Below are 22163 nucleotides of genomic sequence, written 5' to 3'. Positions count from 1 at the left end.
ATACCCTCCCAACACAAAGCAATTTGGAGAACTGATCTATATAGAGATGCAAATATTTGTTCCTTAAACCAATGCGTGGTGAGAGGGTTTGTTATATGTATTAATGCCTAGCTCCATTCTTAGTACTAGGGATGTTAACTGTAAATAAAATCAGAAAATACTTTATTTTATATAATAAATAATAAAATGAAGTAGAAATGACAAAATTTTTAAAAGTGATATTAGTGGGCAAAGAGAAAATAAACATGGAAATAAGTAAAACAGGTGGTGGCACCTTGGGAAACCAGGCAAGAGACAGGTGGGTGGTCACGGGAAGACCCTGGAAGGGAGTGTTTGGGTGGAACCGGGAAGGACGGCAGCATGGAGGCAAACAGCTGGCCCAGGCTTGAAGGCCCATATCGGATCCAGAAAATGCCCGATGTCCTCAGGTAAAAAGCAAGGCTGATTTAATAACAAGACAGATGTCTGAATCACTACGGTGTCAGGAAAGAAGAAATCGCTATTCTAGACTCACTCCAATCTTAGTTATAAAAAATAATTTTAAAATGTGTTAGTATTGGTTGGTAAAAATATTGATATTTATCCAGTGGAATTAAAAGGTGACTATCTTTCCAGTAACTTCTTAATTATCGGTCTTGGTCAGTTGAGGTTAAGAAGACCAGCCTTCCCTAGGACTGCTGGCCTGTTGTTGGGCAAAGCATGGGGCTCACAGCCTCCTCACGCAGGGCTTAACAGCAGGATGACATTCTTCTTCACTTCTGCCAGGTCAGCATCATAATAACCTCCAAATAATCAGTAAGACTTTCAAGTGCATCTTCTTTCATTTAGCACAGTCTAAAGTTTCTTTTCTTGGACTCCTTACAATCCATGCATTTTAAAGAAGTCTATTGCCTTTTATGAATTTTAGAGAAGTAATTGGCTTTGTTAAATTGTATTAAATAATAATTTTGTTACTACATCATATGAACACTGAATAATTTCTCTTCATAACCCCAATTGATCAAGAGAGATAATTAGGAAGTTACTAGGAACATATTCACTTTTTAAATCAACTGGATAAATACCAATATTTTTACCAACTGAGACCAGTACATTTTAAAAGTATTTTCTATAACTAAAATAAAATTATCTGCTTTGGGATTTAAATTTCCTTCCAAAACTAAAGATCTATATCTTAAGAAAAGCAAATATTTACTTTTCAATTATTTTGTATACATGAGAGACTTTTTAAATGTTAGAATATGAAATGGACAAAGACTATATATGTTTAAGGTATACAATGCGATGATACGATACATATATTATGAAATAATAACCAGTGAGAGGCATTTTAAAGAACAAAAATAGAGTTGTACTTTATAAAGTGATTTAAAATACAGATGGATAAATAAACATCATTTTTCAGAGTAAATGCAAATTTCTAAGACTTTTTATGCATTGTCTCATAAAGAAACGGTAACATTTTTTTTCGATTTGCAAGTAATTCCCTAATTTCAATGAATTTCAGGTAGGAAACAAACCTACTTGAGTTCACAGAAGCTTGTGCAGTTATCACTATAACATCAGCAGCTCAGGCAGTTCTTACTATATCTTCATATTTCAAAGCTTATTTTGTATGGCAACTTACAGAAGTCAGACATACTGATCTTTGGGAACCATCCTGTGTGGCTGAATTGGCAGGACAGCCACAAGACCCCTCCCAATGCACAGGACAACACAAGTAGCCCCAGAAGCATGGGCACAAAACAATACCTTTGGAACCCCAGTCTGGGCTTCTATTTTCTGCACCAATAGGACGGGACTCTGGGAACCTCAGGTGGCAGGCAGAACAGGGAGACAGAAGTGGAGTAACGGTTATTGCATGTCACAAACACGTTACATACCAGTGCGCCAATGTTAGAAAAAGGTTCGCCAAAATACTAAATGGTTAAATATATGCCTACAGTTTTATGTATACCTAGGTATAGTTTGGATTGTTTTTCAGTGAGCATTTTGTCTGTTGGTTTGTTTGTTTGGCTTTTTGGATACAAGGTCTTGCTCTGTTGCCTGGGCTGGAAGATAGTGTCATTATAGCTCACTGCAACCATAACCTCTTGGGCTCAATCGGTCCTCCTATCTCAGGCTCCTGAGTACTTGGAAGTCCAGGTGCATGCCACCATGCTTGGCTAAGTTTTCTATTTTTTTGTAGACACGGGGTCTAACTATGTTGCTCAGGCTGGTCTCAAACTCCTGGCCTCAATAGATCCTTCCGCCTCAGCCTCTCAAAGTTCTGAGATTACAGGGGTGAGCCACCACCCCTGGCCATGTATTATATTTATGTATGATTAAGTCCAGAGAGGGGATACCATTTAGACTAGAGAAAGATGAGCACGCCTCCAACTGTGGTCTCTAGGGTTGGCGTCCCTGAGGCCATGGGGCCCGGGCTATGGAGCTCTTTTGCAGATAGGGGTCTATATTTTGTTTGGTTGACTTTAAGTAAAGGAGATTACTCTTGAGTGACACTGCTAATTCTCACCTAAAAACTGCTCCACGTGTAAGATCCCCTGTGTCCTACCTTGCTTAGATTTGGTTCTCCACTAACAAGACATTAAGACAGTCAAAGGCCATGCAACAAATTACATTGTTGAATGTAATTATCAATACAAGAACATGCTAAAATAGATCGCATGATAATCTCTTTGTAATTTTTTAATATAAAGACATTCTTATAGATTAAACTTTATAAGTAGTGCAAAACCTCAATCATACAATCACAAATATTTCCTTGGAAAAATTACTACAGTTATGTCACCCAAAATATGCGATTCACACAAGTCTTCCTAATACTTTGTAGCACACAGACAATAACCTAGAGGGACCTGATGATGAGCGTCAAAATGCAAATTGTTTTGCATTTTTAAATGTGTTACTGAAATTGCTATTAATTTTAAGGTAAGTACATGGGACTTATTTTCTATGAAATCTTTACACTTGAGATATAAACCCACCTCTTGGGAAGAAAATATGAAGCTGCTAAATACATTAATCCTAACATTTATAGCAATAGCGGATGTACCCATTGGCTACAACTAATCTTAATTAAAAAAAAAAACCAACTATATTCAGCCACTGAGGTTTGTAGTTAATAGAAATAAAAATTGATTATTCTCTGCTATCTCATATTAGATAAAACTGTATTCCCAGTAGCAGCAATAACAGTAAAACACATGCTCCCCAAACACATCATGCTGCTAAAGAAGGCTCAACCAGTGAAAAATGAAAACTATAAAACCAAATACGATGATTTGACTTCATTTAGCAAAACTTCCTAGAGCCAGGCTTTACAAACGCAACCTAAGTTCCAGGACATCCCTAAGAGCGGTCCTATTACCACCACCACTTCTCAAAATGCCCTAGTGACCTCAACTCTCCTAACCCTGTGGTTGTGTGCTTGTCACCCACAGAGCAAGGGCAAAATCCTAAGCAGGACAAAGGGGGCTCCAGAGGAGGTGCCACCACACGCGCCCCGCCTCACACCACTTTCCTCCCAGCCCTGACAGCCCAAGCCTCACCCCCTCAGGCCTCAGGCCCCTGGAGCCTCCTGTGGGGACCCATAAGCTGGGAAGACCAAGGCGTGCACTGATCGTCTCTGGGAAGGTGAAGGAGGTGCGGAAACCATCCATCTTCACCCAGCAAGTCCCCTCGAGGAAGGAATAGGGGGTCAGCAAGCAAGTGGAACAGCACGGGCTGAGCACAAACCAGAAGAACCTCAGTGAGGCTCTTGGCCGTCTTTCCTTTTTCCCAGCTGCTACCACCATGAAGGTCCAGCTGTGCAGTTTCAGCCGGTACAAGATCTAGCACGGACACATGACATGCTAAGCCAGGATCCATGGCTAGGTTTCCCAGTTTGTGAATGCAAAGTGAGAGTTGGTGTTCCTTTCTGAAGGAAATCCTCAAGAGATAAACTGGACTGTACTCTACAGAAGAAAGCACAAGGGACAGTGGGGAAGGGACAGTGGGGGAAAATTCAAAAGGAAAGAACCGGGCATGCAGTAGAATTCCAGAGGGCCATCACTGGCGCATCTCTTGCTGATATGATGGCCAAACGAAATCAGAAACCTGACATTAGAAAGGTTCAATGAGAGCAAGCCAACAGGGCTGCAAAGGAAGCAAAGAAGGCTAAGCTAGCACCAAAGAAGACTGCAATGGCTGCTGCCAAGGTGCCCATGCAGGAGCAGAAGACTGTGAAGCCTGCGAGGGTTTCTGCTCCCGAGTTGGTAGAAAATGCTAAGTTGGCAGATCGGATTTTTAAATAAAGGTCCAATTCCCCGACCCCCCAAAGAATCTCCGTGAGCCTACACCACCCTCATTCCTCCTTGCTTGACTCGTTCTTTTGCACTTTCTTTTTTTTTTTTTTTTTTACATTTTGAAATATTTCTTTTCTTTTTGCACTTTGTAATTTACTATACCATTTACTAATTTATTTTCTATCACCTAGCTCTCTCCACAAGAATACTCTGGAAGGGCATGAGTTTTGCCTGGTGAGAAAACTGCTGAAGCAAGGACCTGCAGTGGAGACTGAACAGGTTCATAGGCCAGGCCCAGAGCAGGCGTGGGAAGGAGCATACAGGGGCCACCCAGTAAATAATTCAGGCTGGAGGATCATCCAGCCTCTGTCTGCTACTCAACTCTGCTATTGTGGTGAGAAAGCAGCCTGAGATGGTCTATAAACGATCATGGCTTTGTTCCAATAAAACTTTATTTACAAAAACAGGTAGTGGGCCAGGGTTGGCCTACAGACTGTTGTTTGCCACCTGAAATGCAGGTGATATTCAAGTACAGAAGTAAAAAAATCACTGAAATAGAGGACCAAATAAAAGGATGAAAGAGGTCTTAAAAAGTATACACAAAAACCTGAAGACAATGCCACACAATAAGAAAACTGCCATCAGTCTTACTCATAGATCTTTACCAGGCAGAAGGAGTCCACAATAGCCAACTGGAGACGAGGCCACAAATACAAACAATGGGAATCTGCACATATTATTGACCTCACTGCCTCAGGAACCCATATCATAAGGTCAACGTCCACTCCAGCTGAGCAAGAGTCATGCACTTCTCAAGTCCATGAGCAGCATGTTGATTACAGTTAGAGGTCAGAAGCCCTCTGTGGACCAGACAGGAGTGCTGAAGAGCCATGATGCTGCCTGATGGTGCCTGGGCCAATTAGACAAGGTAACAAAAAGATGAATTCATCATTATTGAATTCATGATTTTCTCATGAAAATCGTTAGAAAAACTATTATGATAACACTAGCTTCCCTTTACATCAATAACCTGGTAGGAAAGATAAAAATTAAGTCCCTTTCACAATAGCCATAGAAACATAAAATATACAGGAACAGTCTTAATGTAAAAAGTTATGTAGATTCGAGAATAAAGCTGCCCAACTTCACCAAAGGACACATGTGATGACAGGCATAAACTCATACCATGTCATAGATGGAAAACACTAATATTGCAAGTTAAACTGCATAATAAACACAATTTTTTTTTTTTTTTTGAGACAGAGTCTCACTTCGTTGCCCTTGATAGAGTGCCATGGCATCACAGCTCACAGCAACCTCAAACTCTTGGGCTTAAGCTATTCTCTTGCCTCAGCCTCCCAAGTAGCTGGGCCTAACAGCCTGCCACAACACCCAGCTATTTTTTAGAGACGAGGTCTCCCTCTGGCTCAGGCTGGTCTGGAGCCCATGTGCTCAGGCACAATTTTAACCAACATCACAAATTTTGGGTATGATCTTAAGGAGTTGAAAAGCAAGAAGTTTTTGAAAAGTCTTGTGGGGGAGGCCAACCCTACAAACCACCGCCTCCATCACAGGAGCTGGTGGGAACACCTTGGTGGTTTCTACCTGCCTGGAACCTCTGACCCTCCTGAGCCCTCCTGAGCCAGAGGAGAATCAGCACTCAGATTCTCCTTCTGAGAATTTTCTTTCTTTCTTTCTTTCTTTTTTTTTTTTTTTTCGAGATAGAGTCTCAAGGTATGGCCCTGGGTAGAGTGCTGTGGTATCACAGCTCACAGCAACCTCAAACTCTTGGGCGTAAGTGATTCTCTTGCCTCAGCCTCCCAAGTAGCTGGGACTACAGGCATCTGCCACAACGCCCAGCTATTTTTAAGTTGTAGTTGTCATTGTTGTTTGGCAGGCCTGGGCTGGATTCGAACCTGCCAGCTCCAGTGTATGTGGCTGGCACCCTAGCCGCTTGAGCTACAGGTGCCGAGCCTCTGAGAACTGTCTTTACTCACACCACGTGGCTCCTGGACAGTCCTCCCTCAGACTCTAGAATGGACAAGGATCATGGCTACTTGTGCCTTCCCTTTTTTTTTTTTTTTGTAGAGACAGAGTCTCACTTTATCACCCTTGGTAGAATGCCATGGCGTCACACAGCTCACAGCAACCTCCAACTCCTGGGCTTAAGTGCTTCTCTTGCCTCAGACTCCCGAGTAGCTGTGACCACAGGCACCTGCCACATGCCCAGCTATTTTTTGTTGCAGTTTGGCTGGGGCCTTGTGCCTTCCTTCTACATGGCCATGGGATGAGCCCTGGATCCAGCAGTTCCAATGAGATGCACTTTTGGGGCACGAGCTTGTTCTCAGTGCTGGGCTGTGGGTCCCCAACTTGGAGTTGCCAGTAGCCTTCATGCCTGGAAATGAATCCAACCCCCACAAGTAAGGTGGGCCAGGCTCCAGGGTGGCCTCAACCATCTTACCTTTGGGAGTTCATGGTCTTGTCTGATCACCCGGATAGTATCTTTGAAATAAAAAAATAATCAAAGTACTATTTTGAAATTAAGCCTTAAAGAATCTTGATGACTACACTAAATAATGAGGAAAAAATATCTACTAACTAACCAAGTGAAAGAAGAAATATCTAAACTATCTAAAAATTATCTGTATTTAAGGTTGGGTGTAGTCTCCATAGGCTTATATTCCAATAAATTTATATTTTCAACTCTTGCTGAATTACAGAAGCAAACACAGTGTTAACATTTAGCTACAAATGATGGGCAATCTCAGCCAATCAGCAGGTATTTACTAAAGGCTGACTCTTTGCCAGACCCTGTTATGTGCAAAGATACAGAATTAGTAGTAGCTTATGGTCAATGCCCTAATAACTATGATCATTTCAGTTAGAAGGTGCCTGGAGTGTGAAGGGTCACTTAATCCTACCTCTAATTCAGCTAGTGCTAACACCTCCACCCTGCCCTGAGCAATCCACGTACAGTCTAAGCCAGTGTTGCCAGTTGCCCTCTGAGCAAAACTTAGAAATCCAGCCTTTTATAGGCATAAAACTACACTGCAAGTCAAGCGAAGTATCAATTCCAAATGAGAATTTTTGAATTATTCTATGGTGAAAATAATATAGTTTCTTTCAATGCCACGAAGGCTACGTTGAACAGTTTGATGAGAATATTTCAGATTGTATATGAAACCAGCACATTGTACCCCTTGATTGCACTAATGCACACAGCTATGAGTTAAAAATAAAAATAAATAAATAAATAAATAGTTTCTTTCTTTCTTCTTCTTCTTCTTTTTTTTTTTTTTTTTTTGTAGAGACAGACTCTTACTCTATCGCCCTTGGTAGAGTGCCATGGCGTCACAGCAACTTCCAACTCTTGGGCTCAAGCGTGTCTCCTGTATCAATCTCCCCAAGCAAGTGGGACTACAGGCACCTGCCACAGTGCCTACCTGTTTTTAGAGACAAGGTCTTGCTCTTGCTCAGGCTGGTTTCGAACCTGTGAGCCCAGGGCAATCTATCCAGAAGGCTAGGGTTACAGGCATGAGCCACCATTGTTTTCATTTCTAAGGTAAAGTTCAAGTTGTAGTTGAGCCCTTCACCCAGGGGGTCTGCTGAACACCTTCACATTGTGTGCAATAGGTGAGATCCTGCCAATCACCCTCCCTCCTCCCTTTCCCCTTACTAGACTATATCTCTGTTTTTTCTTTCATGTGGGCGTGTGTTTGTTTATATATTGGTTTCATATTAGTATTGAATACATTGGATACATTTTTTTTTTCCATTCTTGAGATAATTTGCTAAGAAGAATGTGTTTCAACTCCATCCAGGTAAACACAGTTTTCTGGTTTTTAATGTCATCTAACAGTTTCTCTAATTTCATCCCATGTAGAATAAAATTAATTGTGAAACATAAAAAACCTGTAGTAAAACCAAACGTACCATGAAAGATTTCGTCAATATTTAAATCTGAGTGGACTGAATTTACCACCCTTTTAATCACAAGTGTAAAGCTGTTTCTTTATGAGGGCAGGCCAAGAAAAAGGCTGCCCTGAGCCACTGAATTAGCATTTGTTCCCAGAACTCAGCTCTTCAAAGACCGAGAGAAACTACAGCTTATTGCTGTGCTGGGTTCATTTCTTCAGCCCTGAGTTTCATCATCTAGGTCTGTAAAATGATATTCGGTGCATGTATTTTTAGATAAGCTCATTAGTCTCCTACTGGTATTAAACTAGGGCTCATTACAGTATCACTCAGAAGCCGAGACGTTGGGACGCACTTCTCTTTAGTTTCCAGCTCCTAGTAACACAATTTACGATTTTTTCCATAAACTCACAGGACACAAACTGGCACCACAGAACAGCTTTCGACACCAAGAGCCTGAATGATGAACAGTAACTCACACAGCCACATTCTCTGCAGGTTGGCTGGTCAAATCCCATGACCTGCACGGACCCAGGGCCTGTTCGGATTCACTGTGTCTGGCTCCCTGCAGACAGCACACAGAGCTTGGAGTGGTGGGGCAGGAATAGCCCCCCGCAGCAGGCTACCCCCCAGCATCTCTCACAAAAGCATCCTTGTAACGTCTTATGAATTAACTATCTGGAGAGTTCTAGGGATGGAGAGTGGGTCTTCCTTTCCACTTACAAAACTTTGATACTGGACAAAAACAAGAACAGCATCTTCCAAGGGGGACAGAGGGGAAAGATGCTTCCTTGCTTGACCATAGAAAGATCACTTCTTCCTGGAGAGTGTAGAACTCTGGTGGAGCTGGAGACCTTGGTGCCTAGCCACATTCCCTCACTCAAAGTCCCTTGAGCCCCACCCACCACAGACAGAGTGACCCCAGGCTGTAGACTTTTTCTATAGCAATTGTTGAAAAACCATTTTGAGGCTCAGCGCCTGTAGCACAGTGGTTACAGCACCAGTCACATATACCGAGGGTGGCGGATTCAAACCTGGCCCAGGCCAACTAAAACAACAAAAAATAGCCGGGCATTGCGGCTCATGCTCCAAGTAGTCCCAGCTACTTGGGAGGGCTCTTCAGCCCAAGAGTTTGAGGTTGCTGTGAGTTGTGACACCACGGTGCTCTACACAGGGCAACATAGTGAGACTCTGTCTCAAAAAAAAGAAAAGAAAAACACTTTGAGATGTACACCTCAGGATGGTCCCTGAGCACCAGCTGTATCAGGGAGCTGAGGACAGTCTATAAGTCACAGCCACACTGTCAGTGAACATAGGTGAAGGGCCTCCTCCGTGGGCTGACAGGAAGACACCTATAAAGCTTCAGCGACAGTTTAGAAACTCTACCAGGCTGCACAGACCCCCCACCACCTTGATTGCCATAAGGAGGGGTCTATACCCAGATGCCACAGACTGGGGAAGGGGCACTGCTGTCAGCGTGTCAGGGTGGGCTGGGCATCAGGACAGACAGTCGCCACAGAAAGGAAATCCTTGCCCAAGATGCCAATAGCAGGGGATAATTTCTGGAAGTAACCCCCAAACCGTTGCTGGTCACCACGGGTGTAAGCAGGTGCGGATCTTGCCAGCCGTGCCGTGAGGGCTTCTGTGCTGGTGTCTCTCCCTTTCATCTCCTCCACGTGGTGTATGAATAAATACATTCCACTGGAATTGTACTTTGCTTTTTTACCAATTTCATTCAAATAAACTTCCTCTAATGCAAAATTTGGGATTCTTTCCACTCTTCTGCAGTTGCTATTGAGGGAGGATGTGGAAAAATTGGAACTCTTGTGCCATGCTGGTGGGAATGTAAAATGGTACAGCTGCTATGGAAAACGATTTGGCAGTTTCCTAAGAATCTAAACATAGAATTACCATACGAGCCAACAATTCCACTCCTAGACATATACTCAGAGGACTCCGAGGCAGGGACTTGAAGAGACTCGTAGGTCAGTGTTTCCAATTGCAGCATTATTCTTAACAGCAAGAGGTGGAAACAACCCAAGTGTCCGCCAGCAGATGAAAGGATAGAGAAGAGCTGATAGAGGTATACCATGGAGCATTTAACTTGAAAAAGGAATAAAATTCTGGCACATACTACAACACAGATGAACCTTAAATATACGATGCTATATGAAATAAGCCGTGCGCAAAAGGATAAATAATGGTTTGGTTCCACTTATTCGAGGAATAGGCGGATTCATAGAGACAGAAAGAAGTAGTTTAGACATAAGTAGGGTGTGAAGGGAGAGGTGAGTCTTTGCTTAATGCGTACAGAGTTTCAGGTTGGGGTGATGAGAAACTGTCAACTCTTTGGCAAGGGTGGCACGGCATTGTGAATGTATGTATTGCCACTGAGTTATACCCATACAAATGGTTAAAGTGGGCTGGGTGCAGTGGCTCCTGCCTGTAATCCCAGAGTCTTGGGGATTATAGCACTTTGAAGATCACTGAGGCCAGGAGTTAAGAGACCATCATGGGCAACAAAGCCAGATCCTGTCTCAAAAAAAAAAAAAAAAGAGAGAGAGAGAAAGGTTAAAATGGTAAATTTTACATTATATGTATTTTACACAATAAAAAGTTTTCTATCTGTTTAATTACAAACTGCTCCTTTCTTATTTTTGAAAATGATCCTTGGGTGAGAATTGGTTCAAAATGGGGTGCTGAGAGAGAGCTAATTTCCACTTAGAGGAGAGTGATCATCTCTTTCCAAACATCCTGAAGGGAGTCTAGCTTCCTCCTCAACCCAGACTCATTTTCCCTTGGGAAAGTCAGCGTGGAAGGGCAAAACTGGCAGATTGTTCTGCTTCAGACTTAGAGCCACTCTCAGGCAAGTGGCCCATCAACCACCCCGGGGCCTCCAAGGAGAGGAGAGGAGAGGAGGCAGAGTGAGGGGCCTCCTGGCTCTCCCCTAAATCTTTTTCCCCCTTCTAGCAGCTGGTGAAGCCTCTGCTAAGTGAGTCTGAATTACTTTGTGTATTTTTTGTTAGCCAGAAAAATAAGCTTCTTGAATAATCTTTATTTTCTGAACATCAATCCAATGTAGTGTTTTTTTTGAGACAGAGCCTCAAGCTGTCGCCCTGAGTAGAGTGCTGTGGCATCACAGCTCACAGCAACCTACAACTCCTGGGCTCAAGCGATTCTCCTGCCTCCGCCTCCCAAGTAGCTGGGACTACAGGCGCCTGCCATAATGCCTGACTATTTTTTGGTTGCAGCTGTCATTGTTGTTTAGCGGCCAGGCTGGATTCGAACCCGCCAGCTCAGTTGTATGTGGCTGGCACCTTAGCCGCTTGAGCCACAGGCATCGAACCCAATGTAGTGTTTTTAAACCTGTGTTTTTATTCTCCTTGCCATATACCACTTACCACTTCATGGTGATTTCCTTCTTTCTTCTTTTTTTTTTTTTTTTTGAGACAGAGTGTAACTCTGGTGTGCAGGCTAGCGTGCCATGACATCAGTACAGATGGGGTCTCTCGCTCTTGCTCAAGTTGGTCTGGAACTGCTGAGCTCAAGCAATCCTCCCACCTGGGTTTACCAGCGTGCTGGGATTACCGTTGTGAGCCACTGCGCCCACCTATGGTGCTTTCTTATCTAACTCATTTTAGCTCCTATCTTGGAATCTTCCCCGAAGGACAAAGAATGCATTTTATTTATATTCTCAGGTATTAGTCAGGTAGATACTAAAAAAAAACACTGTTGAATAAATGGAGATAGAAGTGACTGGATGACTAAGCAACCTAAATTGTCTTTAGATTGCTCGCATTCTCTCATTAGCAGCCTACTTTGATATAATTAGTCAAAACAAATGCCTGTGGCTTCAGCTATGTCGATATGAATTTCTAATACGAATATGAAATTCACATATGCCCAAGTTTGTTAATAGGATCAGCCTGAGGGTTTTCAACCTGAGAACAGGCACCACTTTAGGAAAAGCAGTTATGTGAACACTTATCTATCTTTAAAGATATTTGTTGTCACTGCAACAGACCTGCAGATCTAAAACCTAATCCACCAGCAAAGGCTCCTCCCAAAGGCCTTCCCTCCAGAAAACCTTCCCCAACCCTCAGCTGCTCACAGGCTGCACTGTTTTTGATCTTCCTTACCAAACATACTGACCCAAGGGTCTCCTGAGGAGTGTACTTTATAAATCACTTTATGTATGTAAATCCCCTATCCCTAACAACACTGTCCCGACCTGAAGAAGGCACAGTAGTTTGGTAGAACTAGCCAGCATGTTCCTGATAACCACACTTCCTGTAGGATCTTGGGCAAGTTATACAAGGCTTGGAGTAAAAAATGGAGACGGTAAAGTCTTCTTCAGTGAGCTGAGAAAAGTGACTAACAATCTCCTTTGCAGATGCTCCTTCAATAATAACCTTCAGGCATGCACAGCATCCTAAACTTCTTTTATATCCTGCATTGAACTCAGGAGAGGATTGAGTACCTATTATGCGTCCACAATTATTTGTTGAATTGAATTTTTCTCCATTACATTTTTTATTGCAATATAATTCATATGCCATAAAATTCGCCATTTAAAAATGTACAATTCAGTGGTTTTTAGTATAGTCACAAGGCTGTGCAACCATCACCACTTTGTAATTCCAGAACATTTCCATCATCCCATCTCCATTACGTTATTTTTTTAATTTTTTTTTTGAGACAGAGTTTCACTTATTAACCCTCGGTAGAGTGCCATGGTGTCAAAGCTCACAGCAACCTCCAAATCCTTGGGCTTAGGCGATTCTCTTGCCTCAGCCTCCCAAATAGCTGGGATTACAGGCGCCCGCCACGACGCCCAGCTATTTTTTTGTTGCAATTTGGCGGGGGCTGGGTTTGAACCCACCACCCTCGGTATATGGGGCCAGCACCTTACCCACTGAGCCACAGGTGCCACCCCTCCATTATATTTTTAAGGCTTTGTTTGGCTTTTAGTGAATTAAAGTACACTTTGACTACATCTCACTAAGTATAATTATTCTATTTCATAAATACTATGAGTATTAATTTTGTTAGGCACTGTTTTGAGTACTTTGGAAATGAAAACCCCTGTATGATTGTAAGTCTTAATATCATCATCATCTTCATGTTAACTAATGAAAAAACTGAGATATCCAAAAGACAGTCTTACAAGACCTTTTAAGGGGCAGAGCTGAGATTTGAACCCAGGACATCTGAGTCAAAGCACTTCACCACTCCTCTCTGCTACCTCTTGACCAAAACACACAACCTGTAAGTATGAAAAGTCTCATTTTCTTTCCCTTTACTTTTCAGTCCCCTTGGCTGTGATTTTTTTTCTAAACACAAATGAAGAGCCCACTTCTGGCCCTGGGCTAGGCTCTGTTGGTGACACAGAAGTCAAGAAGCATAGTTCTGGCTCGGTGCCCGGTAGTACAGTGGTTAGGGTGCTGGCCTCATGCACCAATGTTGGCAGGTTCGAGCCCGGTTTGGGCCTGCGAAACAGCAATGACAACTGCAACAAGAAAATAGTCTGGCATTGTGGCGGGCGCCTGTAGTCCCAGCTACTCGGGAGGCTGAGGCAAGAGAATCGCCTAAGCCCAGGAGTTGGAGGTTGCTGTGAGCTGTGTGATGCCATGGCTGAGGGTGACATAGTGAGACTCTGCCTCCACAAACAAAAAAAAGAAGTGTAGTTCTTGCCCTCAGGAAATGAGCAGTATGAGACAACAATACAAAGAAGGTGTGCCCAAATGTGGACTTTCAGACAAGGGAGAGTCTGTGTGGCCCTTGAATATAACAGAAAGCTGTGACTTATTCCAAAAAGAATCCTTAATAATGAAGTTGTACGGGAAACAAAAGGATTTTTCTTTTTGAGACACAGTCTCACCTGTCATCCTGGGTAAAGTGCTATGGGGTTATCATAGCTCACAGCAACCTCCAGCTCCTGAGCTCCAGCAATCCTCTTGCCTCAGTCTCTCAAGCTGGGACTACAGGTGTGCACTATAATGCCTAGCTATTTTTTCTATTTTGGGTAGAGCTGGGGTCTCATTTTTGTTCCAGCTGGTCTCAAACTCCTGAGCTCAAGCAATCCTCCTGCCTTGACCTCCCAGAGTGCTAGGATGACAGGTATGAGCCACCACACTCTGCCTGATTTCTTTTTTTGAAGATGAAAAAGATTTCTTTTCTTTTTCTTTTGTGAGACAGAGTCTCATTTTGATGCCCTCTAGAGTGCTGTGGCATCATACCTCACAGCAACCTCAAACTCTTGGGCTCAAGTGATCCTCTTGCCTCAGCCTCCCGAGTAGCTGGGACTACAGGAGCCTGACACAATGCTGGGCTATTTTAGAGCCAGGGGAGGGGGGACCTTGCTAAAAATTTCACCGGTGAAATAAAGATTTCTTAACAAAGATTGAATTTGGTTGTGAATTGGGAAAATGTTCATTCACTTTCAGCTTTATTACATTCACAGGTGGCTGAAATCACACTGATCTCCATTTACCTTAGTAGCACTGCCCCACATTTAAGGAAACTCCATTTACAGGGGGCTAGTTTCAGATGATAATAGCACACTCTTTATTTGCTAGATCATGTCTCTGAAAAATAGTGCACTCTAAGTTTTTTTTGTGTGTGTGTGTGTGGTTTTTGGCCAGGGCTGGGTTTGAACCCGCCACCTCCGGCATAAGGGGCCGGCACCCTACTCCTTTGAGCCACAGCTGTCACCCCCCCAAGGCTTTTTTATCCACAGCTGCCACCCCCCCCCCAAGGCTTTTTTATAAGCAAAGCTTCCATTTACTGGGAAAACCTTGGGTTATTTGAGGCTCTTAACAACGGTGCAGCTGGCATTGGGTATGTGTTCATAAAACATTTATAATGTTTTCCGTTTATTCCTATTAATCACATAATTTAAGAGAGACCCATTAGAAAATAATGACCTACTGATAATACTTTTATTGGATTATGATAGCATGTTTTTGGTATATGGGCTATTTTAGGGGAGGGTGGTTCAATGGCACAATATCCCATATGACTATACTATTTTAGTTAAATAAACGAGGCAGCGGCTCCCTCTTGTGCTGAAAAGCAAGGACTACAGCCACTGAATTAAAATGTGGGCAGGCATCCATTAATGCACATAAAACCTGCAGACTGAGAGTTTTCCCAAATAGCTTTAAGTCCAAAAAAGGGAGAGTCTGTGTGGCCCTTGAGTATAACAGAAACCTATGATTTATTCCAAAAAGAATCCTTAATAATGAAGTTGTTGTAAAAATAGTGCTAGGAACTCTTGTTTTAATTAGCGCATCCACTAACCTTTATTTAATCAATTCTTTTAAGATCTATTAGCACTTACTGGGTGCCAGAAATTAGGGATTCTAGAGTGATTACACATTGCAGTTCTCAAATTGCTCCCACAGTGTTGTCCATCCACCCTCTCTCATAACGTCGCCCCCGTGCCTCCTCTGAACTGTCCCCCTTACTCTTCCCAGCACTGCCTCCCTTCCCTGCCAGTTGCCTTCCATCTTGTTGCCCTCCTGGACTGTGGCTCCTTTGAAGGCAGGAGCCAGGTCTCATCCACTCTGGTTTCCTGAAGCCCCTTTTTTGATATTAGTCCAGTTCATATTCAAATGCATATTTGAGGCTGACATGGGAGGATGGCTTGAGGCCTAGGGGTCTAGACCAGCCTGGGCAACATAATAAGACCTCATGTCCGCAAAAAATTCCAAAATTAGCTGGATATCTCAGCTACTCAGGAGGCTGAAGTGAGGATCACTTGAGCCCAGGAGCCGGAGGCTTAAGTGAGGTATGATTAAGCCACTTCACTCTAGCCTGGGTGACAGAGTGAGATTCCATCTCTAAAAAAAAAGCAAAAAACAACAACAGAAGAAAACAGATGAGTATTTGTTCAGTTTAATTTAACCCAAACAAATGAAAAGCAAAAGAGCTGGTTCAGCACCTGTAGCTCAACAGCTAGGGCACCATCCACATATACCAGAGTTGGCAGGTTCGAACCTAGCCCGGGCCTGCCAAACAACAGTGACAACTATAACCAAAAAATAGCCGGATGTTGTGGCGGGTGCCTGTAGTCCCAGCTACGTGGGAGGCTGAGGCAAGAGAATCGCTTAAGCCCAAGAGTTTGAGGTTGCTGTGAGCTGTGATGTCACAGCACTCTACCGAGGGTGACATAATGAGAGTCTGTCTCAAAAAAAAACAAAATAATGGGGGAGGATGGGCGGCACCTGTGGCTCAGTTGGTAAGGCGCCGGCCCCATATACCGAGGGTGACGGGTTCAAACCCGGCCCCGGCCAAAACTGCAACCAAAAAATAGCCGGGCGTTGTGGTGGGCGCCTGTAGTCCCAGCTACTTGGGAGGCTGAGGCAAGAGAATCGCTTAAGCCCAGGAGTTGGAGGTTGCTGTGAGCTGTGTGAGGCCACAGCACTCTACCGAGGGCCATAAAGTGAGACTCTGTCTCTACAAAAAATAATAATAATAATAATGGGGCAGGATGGGTGGAGGGAGAGTAATTGGTGGGACCACACCTACAGTGCATCTTACAAGGGTACATGTGAAATTTATGAGGTGTCGAATATAAATGTCTTAACACAATAACTAAGAAAATGCCATGAAGGCTAAGTTAACCCATGTGATGAAAACATTTCAAATTGTATGTAAAACCAGCACATTGTACCCCATGATTGCATTAATGTACAAACAGCTATGATTTAATTTTAAAAAATAAAAATAAAATTTTACCAAAATGTAGGAAGATTCTAATCTCAAATAAAAAAACAGCTCTTTTAATTGAATACATTTGACTATTCTAACCATCGACCCACTGTGGAGTCTGGATCACTCATGGAACCTCAGAGATTTTTCCAATACAAGCCCTTCATTTTACAGAAGACAAAGACAAGCTACATATCACCGCAGGTAAGTAGCTTGTCCCGAGTCGTTGTAACAGCCAACTGGGGCATTGGTAACCTAGCACCCACGACCATAGCAAGTGCCTTTCTTTTTCCCATTTGCCCCTGCTTGCTCTCAGCCCCATGCAGGGTCTCCTTTTAGGACCTGGCCGTGGTAATGCACCTCCTTCCCTTGGGAGGAATAAATAGCTGGCTTTACCTGCCTCTCCGAGGGGAACCTTTACTTTTACAGAATTCCATGTGGGTTCTAGCTCAGCAAAGCTGACAGATATGCAAAGTGCTGACCTTGGCTCAGCACTTACAGCTAAATGGTTAGGGCACCGGCCACATACACCCGGGCTGGTGGGTTTGAACCCAGCCTGGGCCTGCTAAACAACAATGACAACTACAACAAAAAAATAGCGGGGCATTGTGGCAGGCGCCTATAGTCCCAGCTACTTGGGAAGCTAAGGCAAGAGAATCACTTAAGCCCAAGAGTTTGAGGTTCTTGTGAGCCGTGATGCCACAGCACTCTACCAAGGGTGATATAGTGAGACTCTGTCTCAAAAAATAATAATAATAATAATAATAATAATAAAGCTGCTTGTAGATTAACTGTGAGATGTTGCAGCCTCCTGGAGCCATCACTGAGCTCCGAAATCCACTGCAACCAACCCCAGTGGTCCTCAGCGGGGAATGATTTGGTTATCACACCTGGTGGGGGCGGGTGGGGGCTCCTGACATCTAGTGAGTAGAGGCCAGGGACACTGCCAAACATTCTACAGGGCACAGGACAGCTCCACACAAATAGTTGTCCTGTTCAAAATAATGAAACTGTCCTAGAATAAGTAACCCCTTTGTTGCCTTGTGGTATGTAAGAATGATCAAGAAATCAGATCTCCAGGGACAGAGACCAGAGTGGAAGCCCAATGATGCCCAAATGTGAGTGAGGGAATTATAGAAAGAAAAGGAACTCTCATCTCCAGTAGCAGGCAAAGAAGGGCAGAAGAGAGGGTGGTGTCAGGTACGTGCCTTCTCTCTCTCTGTAATTTTGGCATCTAGCTGTGGTTCCCTTGGCTGGGCAGTAGGAGGTGTGTGGCATTGGCCTTGTACATGTTAGAAAGAGGAAGGAGAAAGGAGAAAGGGATCAGGGAACTGACCCTCCTTACTGGAAGCAGCATTTCTCTTCCCTCCTGACTACAAGGCCAGCAGCACAGAACAAGAGTTTGCAGCTGTCTCCTGCTTTTTCAGAAGGATTTCCAGTTGTCTTTCCCATCTGATCATCTCCATACAAACCAGAGGCCTGAATTCAGCCTGGCTAAGGCTGGAATTCTCTCCCTCTCCCTCCAGGGCACCGATTACAAAGGATGCCTTCAGGGCTGGGTGTGTGTTTATGTATCTGTTTATAGGAGTTTGACCACTTGTATGTCTTTGGGCAATAATGGCAAGGAGACCTATTGACACAGCCAAGGGACCTTAAAACACTTGCATCCCTGACTTCACTCCTTAACCCACCCTAAATACACCACCTGTCCCCTTCTGGGGCTGCTGTCCCACCAAGGCTCGGCTGAGAGGATGATCCTCCCAGGACGTTCTCCTCAGACAATGACTGCGCTGTGCTCACATTTCTCCAGTTCTGCAGAGTCCCAGGGGAGTCCCACCACTAACGGGCAGGTGTCCCTTTGACTGAGAAGGCAGACATCCCCTCTGCTGGCTGGGAGCCACCGCCTCTCCCAAGCCTCCCTCCTCCCTGCAGTTTCCGCACGTTCCCAGGTGAGCAGGGCCGAGTGTGCAGAGTTCACCTCTCTCCTTTTCTCGCTCTTTTCTCACACCGACAAGAGAGAGAAAGCTCTTAATCACCTTTGGTCTTAAAAACAGAGCAGATGAAGAAGAGGCCTTTTTCCTCTGCTAAAACTTTGCCCAGCAGGTCTTTGAGAATATTCTGGGTGAAAAACATAAGCCGTGGATGTCACATTCGAGACAGCACCTAAGCCTATAGGTCAGTTACTAGTAAATCTCCAACCTTCAGGACACTGAGATGTAACTCAACCCCCTGACCCTTAGCTTTCCAATGTCCACTTTTCCTTCCCGCAAAGGAATCATCTGTCCTTAATCTCTTAAGTAAACTTCCAGGCCCTGAAGTGTCTAATGGTATCTTCACAGGTTCCTGAAGGTCTCTTGATCCCTTAGTCACTTTCCCTTCAGTTTCCCCATCCTTCCTCACCCTCATCTGGTTCCTCATCCCCTTCTTGTCCTAAGGCCAGCTTAAGAAGAAACCCAGTGACTCTTGGGAGAAAAAACCCCAAAGCAATAGCTTGTTTTCTAGAAGTTTCTGAAATCCTTTTCATAGCATTAGTTTTATCAGAGTTTTATCCTTATAACCTCTCGTCACCCAGTGCTTTTATGCAGGGTTGCAGGATGAATTTCAGAATATCCAGTTAAATCTGAATTTTGGATGAACAATGAATAATATTCGTGTTAGTATGTTCTATGCAATCTCTTGGACAGTCTTTATTTGCTAAATATGGCAATGCTATCTTAAGCCAATATAATGATAAAAACGACACTACCACTCACAAGGCACCTGGCATGTGCCCTTAATTTGGAATTAGGTAGACTGTGGGGGCCAGACTGTCAGTGTCAGTTGTGGTCACACCAGCGGTCCTGCTATAGTTACTAAGAGTGACCCATTCCCTCTCCTAAGTGTCCCGCCTTGGATGCTTCCAATGCATGTTCCATTTTAATCCCCATAACAACCTATGTAAGGCAGTTTCTATTATTCTCATTTCATAGACAGGAAAGTCAACTTTGGGGAGAAATATGTGATTTGCCTAATGATATTATAGAAGGGAAGAGAGTAGTGATGCCCAGTTCAGGCACAGGCCTGCCCGACCCCAAAGCCCTCTCATTGTAGACACCACTCCTTGACGTAGGGAAACAGTGGAGCTGGAAGTTGGGGACCTACAGAGTCTTCTGCAATGGCCCGTCCCCCTTGACTAGTCACGGTCCCTTCTGGGTTTGGAATCAGAACTGCACCCTATATTCCATGCACAAGATTCTTCTCCAAGAGATGGATTTTTCTCCCCTAATTAAGCTGAAATAAGTGGGAGTTCTTGACTAGCATCACAGGGAGAACCCAGCTGGAGTATGGAGAGACTGTTCTCACCTTACAAGGACATGCTGCTTGTGGTGATGCCAGGTGCTCCAGGAGGAACCACAAGACTAGAGTGTTAGGGACGAACCCTAACGGTGCAGGTTAGCAACTGTAAAGTCCAGGAAAGACAAAGGATGGGGAAGGGTCTTCCCTTCAGTAATCATGTTTATAACCACAGTATTCCTCCACCATTTATTTGTTTATTTATTTATTTATTAGTTTTTGAGACAGTCTCTCCCTGTCACCCAGGCTGGAGTGCAGTGGTATCATCATAGCTCATTGTAACCTCCAATTCCTGGGCTCAAGTGATCCTCTTGCCTCAGCCTCATGGGGCTACAGGTGCATGCAACAACGAAGGGCTAATTTTTTTAAATTCACTCACTGTTTAATTCTCACTGTTCTACCCAGGCTGATCTCAAACTCCTGGCTCAAGCACTCTTGCCTCAGCCTCCCAAAGTGCAAGGATTACAGATGTGAGCCACCAACCCGGCCTCCGTTAGCCTTTATCTATTCATACGATATACCTAGAAATATTCCTACATCACGTGCTGGGCAAAATGCTAGACACTACACAAACTTGATGGTGAGTTAAAAAGATGAGGCCCTCCCCTTGTGGGCCTTAGGGACCAGATGAGTCAGCTCCCAGGCCCAGTCGGCCTCCTCTTCTTTCTTGGTCTATGAGGGTTTGGCACTGACCATTCTGGACCCAAACTGTAGCCGCAGGGAGCTCCTGCAACTGTTGGTCAGGCGACAGGAAGCATGGGGTCTGTGTGGAGCAGGACGTCCCGAGCTCACAGCATGGACTCTGACCAACGCAGCCCACTGACGAAGCTAAAATGTACTTTCAGCAGTAGCCCTGCCCTGGCCCTTTGCTGCTCATCTCACTCAGTGCTTCAGCACCCGAAAGAGTCAGGCACAGCCATGCCTCCAATTTTAATGACAGGAAACTACAACTTGGAACAGTTAGGCAACTGCCCAGGTGCAATAGCCACTCCAGGGCAGGGAGCCAGGGACGTGAACCTGGCAGTGTGGCTCCTGCTAAGCTACGGCCCCAGGGTGCAAGGCTGGGGCTGGAGAGCACAGATGCCAGGCACTGAACAGCACTTCCCCTCCAGGCACACCAAGAACCCCTGAGGTAAGGGTTAGCTGTGACAAAATAAGCATGGGAAGTTAGGTAACTTCCCACACTGACACAGCTGCTCACTGGTAGATCTGTCAGTGCTTCTTTGCTGGCATTTCTTGAGCTATAATGCACACATGACCACCTAGGGACCTTGCTAAGTCCCAAGTTCAGACTCAGTTGGTCTGGGACACAGCCTAAGATTGCATTTCTCATCAGCTCCCATGGAAGCTGCTGCTGCAGGCTGTCTTGCTCTGGGGAGTTTGGCTGCCTTTTATTCTCCACTCAGCCTTCCCAAATGGCTCCACGTGTTAGCACTAAGAATTTGAGCTGATATTTATTGAGTGTTTTTCTTCTCTCTGTGTGTGTGTACACACAATCACCCATACACAACACATACGACGTAAGTATACACCTTGGGCCCTGCATTAAGTGCTTTACATGGATTATCTCACTGATAAAAGGAAGTAGAACACAATTATTGTCCCCATTTTACACACGAGCAATTGGCTCAGAGAGTTTTAAGAATTAGCTCCGTGGGCGGCGCCTGTGGCTCAGCGAGTAGGGCGCCAGCCCTATATGCCGAGGGTGGCGGGTTCAAACCCAGCCCCGGCCAAACTGCAACCAAAAAATAGCCGGGCGTTGTGGCGGGCGCCTGTAGTCCCAGCTGCTCGGGAGGCTGAGGCAAGAGAATCGCGTAAGCCCAAGAGTTAGAGGTTGCTGTGAGCGGTGTGACGCCACGGCACTCTACCCGAGGGCGGTACAGTGAGACTCTGTCTCTACAAAAAAAAAAAAAA

At 44.4% G+C, this 22163-nt stretch overlaps 1 pseudogene; it reads left to right on the top strand.

The window, feature by feature from the left end:
* The first annotated feature begins 3768 nt into the window (after positions 1-3768).
* Positions 3769-4295, top strand: LOC128589725 (60S ribosomal protein L24-like; annotated as a pseudogene).
* The last annotated feature ends 17868 nt before the right edge of the window (positions 4296-22163 follow it).

Source organism: Nycticebus coucang, chromosome 7 (genome assembly GCF_027406575.1).
Source record: "Nycticebus coucang isolate mNycCou1 chromosome 7, mNycCou1.pri, whole genome shotgun sequence".
Classification (NCBI taxonomy): Eukaryota; Metazoa; Chordata; class Mammalia; order Primates; family Lorisidae; genus Nycticebus; species Nycticebus coucang.
This window is presented reverse-complemented; position numbering and strand designations above follow the sequence as displayed.